We start from the raw sequence: 7,431 nt of genomic DNA on the forward strand, positions 1-7,431 counted from the left end.
AGTATTATAGTATAGTATAGTAAAATAAGACCAGGTCTTATATTAATTTTTGCTCCAAAAGACACATTAGAACTGATTGTCCAGCTAAGTCTTATTTTCGGGGAAACACGGTATGTACCACTCCTTCTTTATCCAGTTGTCTATTGATGGGCACTTAGGTTGATTCCATATCTTCGCTATTGTAAATAGTGCTGCAATGAACACAGGGGTGCATATATCTTTTTGAATTAGTGTTTTGGATTACTTCGGATAAATACTCAGAAGTGGAATTGCTGGGTCATAAGGTAATTCTATTTTTAAAAAATTTTTTTTGAGGAACCTCCAATCCATTTTCCACAGCGGCTGCACCAATTTGCAATCCCACCAACAGTGTATGAGAGTTCCCTTTTCTATCCTCGCTAACACTAGTTTGTTGATTTATTCATGATACCCATCCTGACAGGCATGAGGTGTGGTATCTCACTGTGCTTTTATTTTCAATTTCTCTGATAATTAGGGACATGGAGCATCTTTTCATATATCTATTGCCCATCTGTATGTCCTCTTTGGAGAAATGTCTATTCAGGAAATCTACCCATTTTTTAAATTGGATTGTTTGGGTTTTTTGATGTTGAGTTGTATGAGTTTTTTCAATAAATTTTGGATATCAAACCCTTGTCAGATGTATCATTGGCCAATATCTTCTCCCATTCAGTAGGCTGTCTTAATTTTATTGATGGTTTTTTGTTGTACAAAACCTTTTTAGTTTGATGTAGTTCCATTTGTTTATTTTTTCTTTTGTTTCCCTTGCCTGAGGAGATATATCAGAAAGAAACATTAAAGAGCAATGTCAGGGAGTTTACTTCCTATGCTTTCTTCTAGGAGTTTTATGGTTTCGAGTGTTACATTTAAGTTCTAAATTCATTTTGAGTTTATTCTTGTATATGGTATAAGAAGGCGGTCCAGATTCTTTCTTTTTTTTTTTTTTTTGCACATGTCTGTCCAGTTTTCCCAATACTACTTGTTGAATAGACTGTCTTTACCCCACTGTCTGTTCTTGCCTCTTTTGTCATAGATTAAATGACCATATACGAGGTCAGACAGTTAAGTTCGTGAACTCATCATAGAAAAAGTACTACATACCTCATTGCTGAGTATCACTACAGTCACCTTTGAAGTGCTCCCCTTGGGAAGTATTTCAGCATTGGAGAGGACTATGCACCGATGCCAGTGCCTAGTCCACCCTTCAAAGCAATTTTGGAACTCTTTTTCTGAAATGGCCATCAGAGCTGTCATATTACCCTTGATGTCCTGAATGTCAGCAAAATGTCTTTGTTTCAGTATTTCCTTTATCTTCGGGTAAAGAAAGAAGTCACTGGGGGTCAGATCAGGTTGACTAGGGAGGGTGTTCCAATATAGTTATTTGTTTACTGGCTAAAAACTCCCTCACAGACAGTGCCGTGTGAGCTGGTGCATTGTCGTGATGCAAGAGCCATGAACTGTAGACAAAAAGTTCAGATCATCTGACTTTTTCACGCAGCCTTTGCAGCACTTCCAAATAGTAAACTTGGTTAACTGTTTGTCCCGTTGGTACAAAATCATAATGAATAATCTCTCTGATATCAAAAAAAAGGGTACCAACATTGTTACAACAAGTTCACAAACTTAATTGTCAGAACTCGTAAGCATGGGTTTATTTCTGGATCCTCTATTTATTGATCTATGTGTCTGTTTTTATGCCAGTACCATGTTGTTTTAATTATTATAGCCATGTAATATAGTTTCATATCAGGCAGCATGATACCTCCAACGTTTGTTATTTTTTTCTCAAGATTGCTATGGCTATTTGGGGTCTTTTGTAGTTCCATATAAATTTTAACATTATTTGTTCTAGTTCTGTGAAAAATGCCATTGGTAATTTGATATTTTGATAGAGATTTAATTTAATCCATGGATTGCTTTTAGTAGTATGAACATTTTAAGGATGTTAATTCTCCCTAGCCATGATCATGATGTATGCTTCCACTTATTAGTATCTTCTTCAGTTTCTTTCTTCAGTGTCTTATAGTTTTCCAAGTATAGGTCTTTTACCTCCTTGGTTAAATTTATTCCTAGATTTTTTTTTTTTTTATGCAATTGTAAATGGGATTGTTTTCTTAATTTCTTTTTCTGACAGTTCTTTATTGGTATATACAATGCAAACTATTTCTGAATATTAGTTTTGTATCCTTTATTGAATTGTATACTGAATTCATTTATCACTTCTAATAGTTTTTTGGTGGACTCCTTAGGGCTCTCTATTTATAGTATAATGTCATCTGCAAATAATTACAGTTTTATTTCTTCCTTTCCAATTTGATGCCTTTTATTTCTTTTTATTGTTGATTGCTGTGGCTAGGACTTCCAGTACTGTATTGAATACAAGTGGTAAAAATGGGCTCCTTGTCTTGTTCAGATGTTAAGGAGAATGCTTTTAGCTTTTTCCAGTTGAGTATGATGTTAGCTGTGGGTTTGTCATATATGGCCTTTATTATGTTGAGGTATGTTCCCTCTATTCCCACTTTGATCAGCGTTTTTATCATAAATGATGATTTTGTCAAATGCTTTTTCTGCATCTATTGATATGATTATGTGATTTTTATCTTTTGTTATGTGGTGTATCACATTAATTGTTTTGCAGATATTGAATCAACCTTGCATCCCAGGAATAAATCCCATTTGATCATGGTGTATGGTCTTTAATGTATTATTGCATTTGATTTGCTAATATTTTGCTGAGAATTTTTTCATCTATGTTCATCTAGGAATACATATGTGTGTGTGTGTGTGTGTGTGTGTGTGTGTGTGTGTGTGTGTGTTTGGAGGTTTTTTTGTCTTGTTTTGGAATGAGGGTAATAGTGGCCTTTCAAAATGAGCTTGAGAGCTTTCCCTCCTCTTGAATTTTTTGGAATAGTTTCAAAGGGATAGCTGTTAATTTTTCTTTGAATGTTTGGTTAAACTCATCTGTAAAGCCATCTGGTCCAGGACTTAAGTTTGTTGGGAAGTTTTTGATTACTGATTTGATTTCATTAGTTATAATCGTTTGGTTTGGATTTTCTGCTCTTTTCATTCATTCTTGGAAGATTGTATGTTTCTAGGAATTTATCCATTTCTCCTAGAATGTCCAATTTGTTGATATATAAATATTTTCTCATAATCCTTTGTATTTCTGTGGTGTCCATTGTCACTTCTCCTCTTTTATTTCTAATTTTATTTGTGTCCTCTCTTTTTTTATTGATGACTCTAGTTAAAGGTTTATCAATTTTATATTTTCAAAGAACCAGCTCTTGTCTTCATTGATCTTTTGTATTTTTTTAAGACTCTATCTTTTTTTATTTCTAGTCTGATCTTTATTATTACCTTCCTTCTACTCACTTTGGGGTTGGTTTGCTGTTCTTTTTCTAGTTCTATTAAATTTAAGTTTATATCATTTATTTGAGATTTTTCTTGTTTCTTGAAGTTGGCTGACATTGCTATGAATTTTCCTCTTATGATTGCTTTTGTTGGGTCCCATAGATTTTGGGTCATTGTGGGGTTTTTTTGTTTTTGTTTTGTTTTTGTTTTTGTTTTTCCTGTGAAAAACTTTATTGTTTTAATTTGGTCCACAGCATTGGAGAGGGCTTCGGGGTGGTTAGAAAGCTGCCTGATGATTTCAGGGAGATGCTCAGGCAGAAGCCCAATGCCAGGGGGATGTAGAAAAGCCCCTCAAAGGCGTCTGGGTTCTAAAGGCTCCTAGTCGTGCTTGAGGGTGAGCCTTTCGAAGAGATACTCGCCAAGCCTGGCCTGAGGGCTGGCCAGCCTGCAGATGTTAGTCAGGTGGTCACCCATCTTATTGATGAGTTTCACCTCTTCATCCAGGAAGTGGCTCTCCAGGAAGTCACAGAGATGGGAGTCTGCACATGCAGAACAGAGGGCATACAGATCCAAAAGGGCCTGGTTCAGGTTCTTCCCCATGACCATGGCAGCTTCCACGGCATCCTGAATTTTACCCCACTCACCTTGGAAAGGCTTCTGCAGGTACTGGAAGAGGGCTCAACCGCCACGCTGGTTTTGCGTTTTCAAGAGACATTAGGTTCCCTCAAACTTCTTCTTGGCTAACTTGTGGAAGAAGTGGCTCACACCTTCTAGAGCCACTTTGTCGCGGTCACAATAGAGCCCAGAGAGAGACAGGTATAGGATGCCCTCAGATGCAAGTTGACCAGGCAGTTTACAGCGGCCTCCACCTCGGTGGAATAATTCAGATGAACTTGGAGGTTTATGGTTATACAGTAATAAGGAGTTAAGCTAAAAAAAAAAAAAAAAAAAAAAACACAAAAGAACGGTGTGGCCTGGTCTCAGAGGCCAAGAATGGCTGAGTTGATTCTGAAGGTTGAGACTGGAAAAGAGGTTGGAGGGTGGTGGGAGGCTGGAAGGAGGGGTGTCCCTGGGTCTGTTCCGTCCAAACACTGTTGAAGCAAGAGACAGATCTGAGGGACAGCCGAGGGCACTGGCGGGTCATTGTGTTTTCATTTTCATTTGTCTCCAGGTATCTTTTGATTTCTTCCTTGATCTCATTGTTGACTCATTTATAATTTAGTAGCAGGTTATTTAACCTCTATGTGTTTGTGTGTTTTTCAGTTTTCTACTTGAGTTGATTTCTAGTTTCATACCATTGTTATCAGAGAAGATGCTTCATGTGATTTCAGTCCGCTTATATTTATTGAGAACTGTTTTGTTGGCCTAACATGAGGTTTGTCTTGGAAAATGTTCCATGTGCACTTGAAAAGAATGTATATTCTGCTGCTTTGGGGTAAAATGCTCTAAAATTTTTAATTAAATCCATTTGATCTAGTGTGTCATTTAAGGCCACTGTTTCCTTGTTGATTTTCTGTCTGGAAGATCTGTCCATTGGTGTCAATGGAATATCCCTTAGTATGATTGCATTAATATCGATCTCTCGATTTATGTCAGCCAATATTTGCTTTATATATTCAGGTGGTCCTATGTTGGGTGTATATATGTTTACAAGGGTCATATCCTCTTATTGGATTGATCTTTTATCATTATGTAATGTGCCATTGTCTCTTATTACAGCCTTTGTTTTAAAGTCTATTTTTTCTGATGTAAGTATTGCTACCCCAGTTTATTCTTCCTTTCCATTTGCATGAAATATGTTATTCCATCTATTTACTTTCAGTCTGTGTGTGTCCTTCAATCTTAAGTGGGATTCTTGTAGGCAGCATATGTATAGGTCTTTTCTTATCCATTCAGCTACCATATGTCTCTCGGTTGGAGCATTTAATCCATTTACGTTTAAATCAATTATCAATAGATACATAGTTATTGTCCTTTTATAACTCATCTTTATATTCTCCCCCAACACAAACGCCTTCTTCTTCTTTTAGAAGTCTCTTTGACATTTCTTGTAATACTGGCTTGGTAGTGATGAACTCCTTTAGCATTTTCTTGTCTGGAAAGATTTTTATCTCTGCTTCTAATTGATAGCCTTGCTGAGTAAAGTAGTCTTGGTTGTAGGTCCTTGCTTTGCATCACTTTGAATATTTTGTGCCAATCCCTTCATGCCTACAAAGTTTCTATTGAGAAATTAACTGACAATCTTATGGGAGTTCCCTTGTAAGTAACTAGCTGCCTTTCTCTTGCTGCTTTTAGGATTCTCTCTTTGTCTTTAACCTTTGCCATTTTAATTTAATATGTCTTGGTATGGGCCTATTTGAATTCATCTTGTTTGGGACTCTGCACTTCCTGGCCTCGTATGTCTGTTTTCTTTGCTGAGTGAGGAAAATTTTCAGTCATTATTTCTTCAAATAGGTTCTCAATTCCTTGTTTTCTCTCTTCTCCTTCTCGTACCCCTATACTGCAAATATTGCTATGCTGATGTTGCCCCAGAGTTCTCTTAAACTATCCTCATTTTTAAAAATTCTTTTTCTTTTTGTTGTTCCAATGGGGTGTGTGTGTTCTGCTACTTTGTTTTCTAAATGGCTGATTCGATCCTCTGCTTCATCTAGTCTGCTGGTGATTCCTTCTTGTGCATTCTTTATTTCAGTTATTGTATTCTTCACTTCTGACTGTTTCTTTTTATGTTTTTTTAATCTCCATTTTTATGTTTCCTATCTCTTTGTTGAAGTTCTCTCTGAAATCATTGAGCATCTTTATAATCAATGTTTGGAACTCTGCAGCTGGCAGATTGCTTATATCCATTTTGTCTAGTCACCAGAGTGGGACAGTGTTCACCAGGTTAATGTAGATTTTGGTTTGGTGCCAGTGCTGAGCCTGGAGCTAATCAGCAAATGTGTCAGAGCACACTAAGGCCAGCTGCTGCCCACCTGAAGCCCACAGACCCCCAAGAGTTGTCCAAGAAAGTGTAATGCAGTAGGAGCTCACTGTTCACTAAGAAAATGCCTTAGGTGTTGAGCAAGTTGGGTGGGACAGGATCCCAGGGAGTCTTCAGGGTGGAGAGAGCGATGGAGCAAGTGAAGTTCACCAGGCCAATGCAGATCCAGATTTGGCCATGAGGGGGGTATCTTAACACAGGAAAGATGGTGACCACTGCCGGCTACACAGGAGGAGAGTTCTATACAGGGAACATTGCAATTGTACCACTAGTCCTCACTCTGCAGTCACACAACTTAGTCTCTCCCTGAGAAACTGAGTAGCTGATGCCTCCCAAGTCACTGTCTCTCTGCCAGAGCCCAGGTTGAATGCCTGCAAGTGAATGAGTTTTTTCATAGGCCCTTTAAGAGGAAATCTGAGTTTCCCACAGCCTTCCATCCCACCCAGATAGTTGGCATGACCACTGTTTTTCACAGCCATATTTGTGAGGGCTCCTCTTCCTGGCACTGTTACTCGGGGCTGGGGAACACGATATGGGCCTGGGGTCCCTCATTCCTCCTGGGGAGACCTCTGCAACCAAGATATCTTTCCTATTTCTCAACTGCCACATGGAAGTGGGGCCTTCTGTTACACATCTCTGCCCCCCATCCCGGCAACCAATCTCCATGTGGCTTCTTCTTTATATCCTTAGTTATAAAACCTCTATTCAGCTAGACTTCAGATGGTTGTCCAAGATGATTGTTCTGTAATTTAGTTGTAATTTTCATTTGGTCTCGGGAGGAGGCAAGCACAGTGTTTACCATTTCGCCATCTTGGATCCCTCTCCGTTGGTCAATTTATTAGAAAAATAAATTCAAAAGCTAGAGTGAACCATTCTTTCTTCCACACTGGAACAGGCAGCCCCTTTGACACCACTCCCCATTTCTTTAGGAGAACTGTTTTAAGATTAAAAGCTGGAAGTTTAAGTTGGGTCATACCATGTATCTGAAGGGACAGTTTCTGAGAGGGCATCACATGACCACAAAAGGGTCATTTGTAGACAATGTGACTGAAAACAAGGCTCATGACATTCCTTAGATGATT

The 7,431-nt window shown here is 38.2% G+C and overlaps 1 pseudogene across 1 annotated transcript; it reads right to left on the bottom strand.

The window, feature by feature from the left end:
* Positions 1-3,750: 3,750 nt before the first annotated feature.
* Positions 3,751-7,159, bottom strand: LOC308494354 (ferritin light chain-like; annotated as a pseudogene). Its single transcript has 2 exons — positions 7,149-7,159; positions 3,751-4,302 (listed from the first exon to the last, which is right to left on the bottom strand). The product of its transcript is annotated as a ferritin light chain-like (transcript).
* Between the last annotated feature and the right edge of the window lie 272 nt (positions 7,160-7,431).

The sequence above is a fragment of the Rhinolophus hipposideros genome (assembly GCF_964194185.1).
Source record: "Rhinolophus hipposideros genome assembly, chromosome: 3".
Classification (NCBI taxonomy): Eukaryota; Metazoa; Chordata; class Mammalia; order Chiroptera; family Rhinolophidae; genus Rhinolophus; species Rhinolophus hipposideros.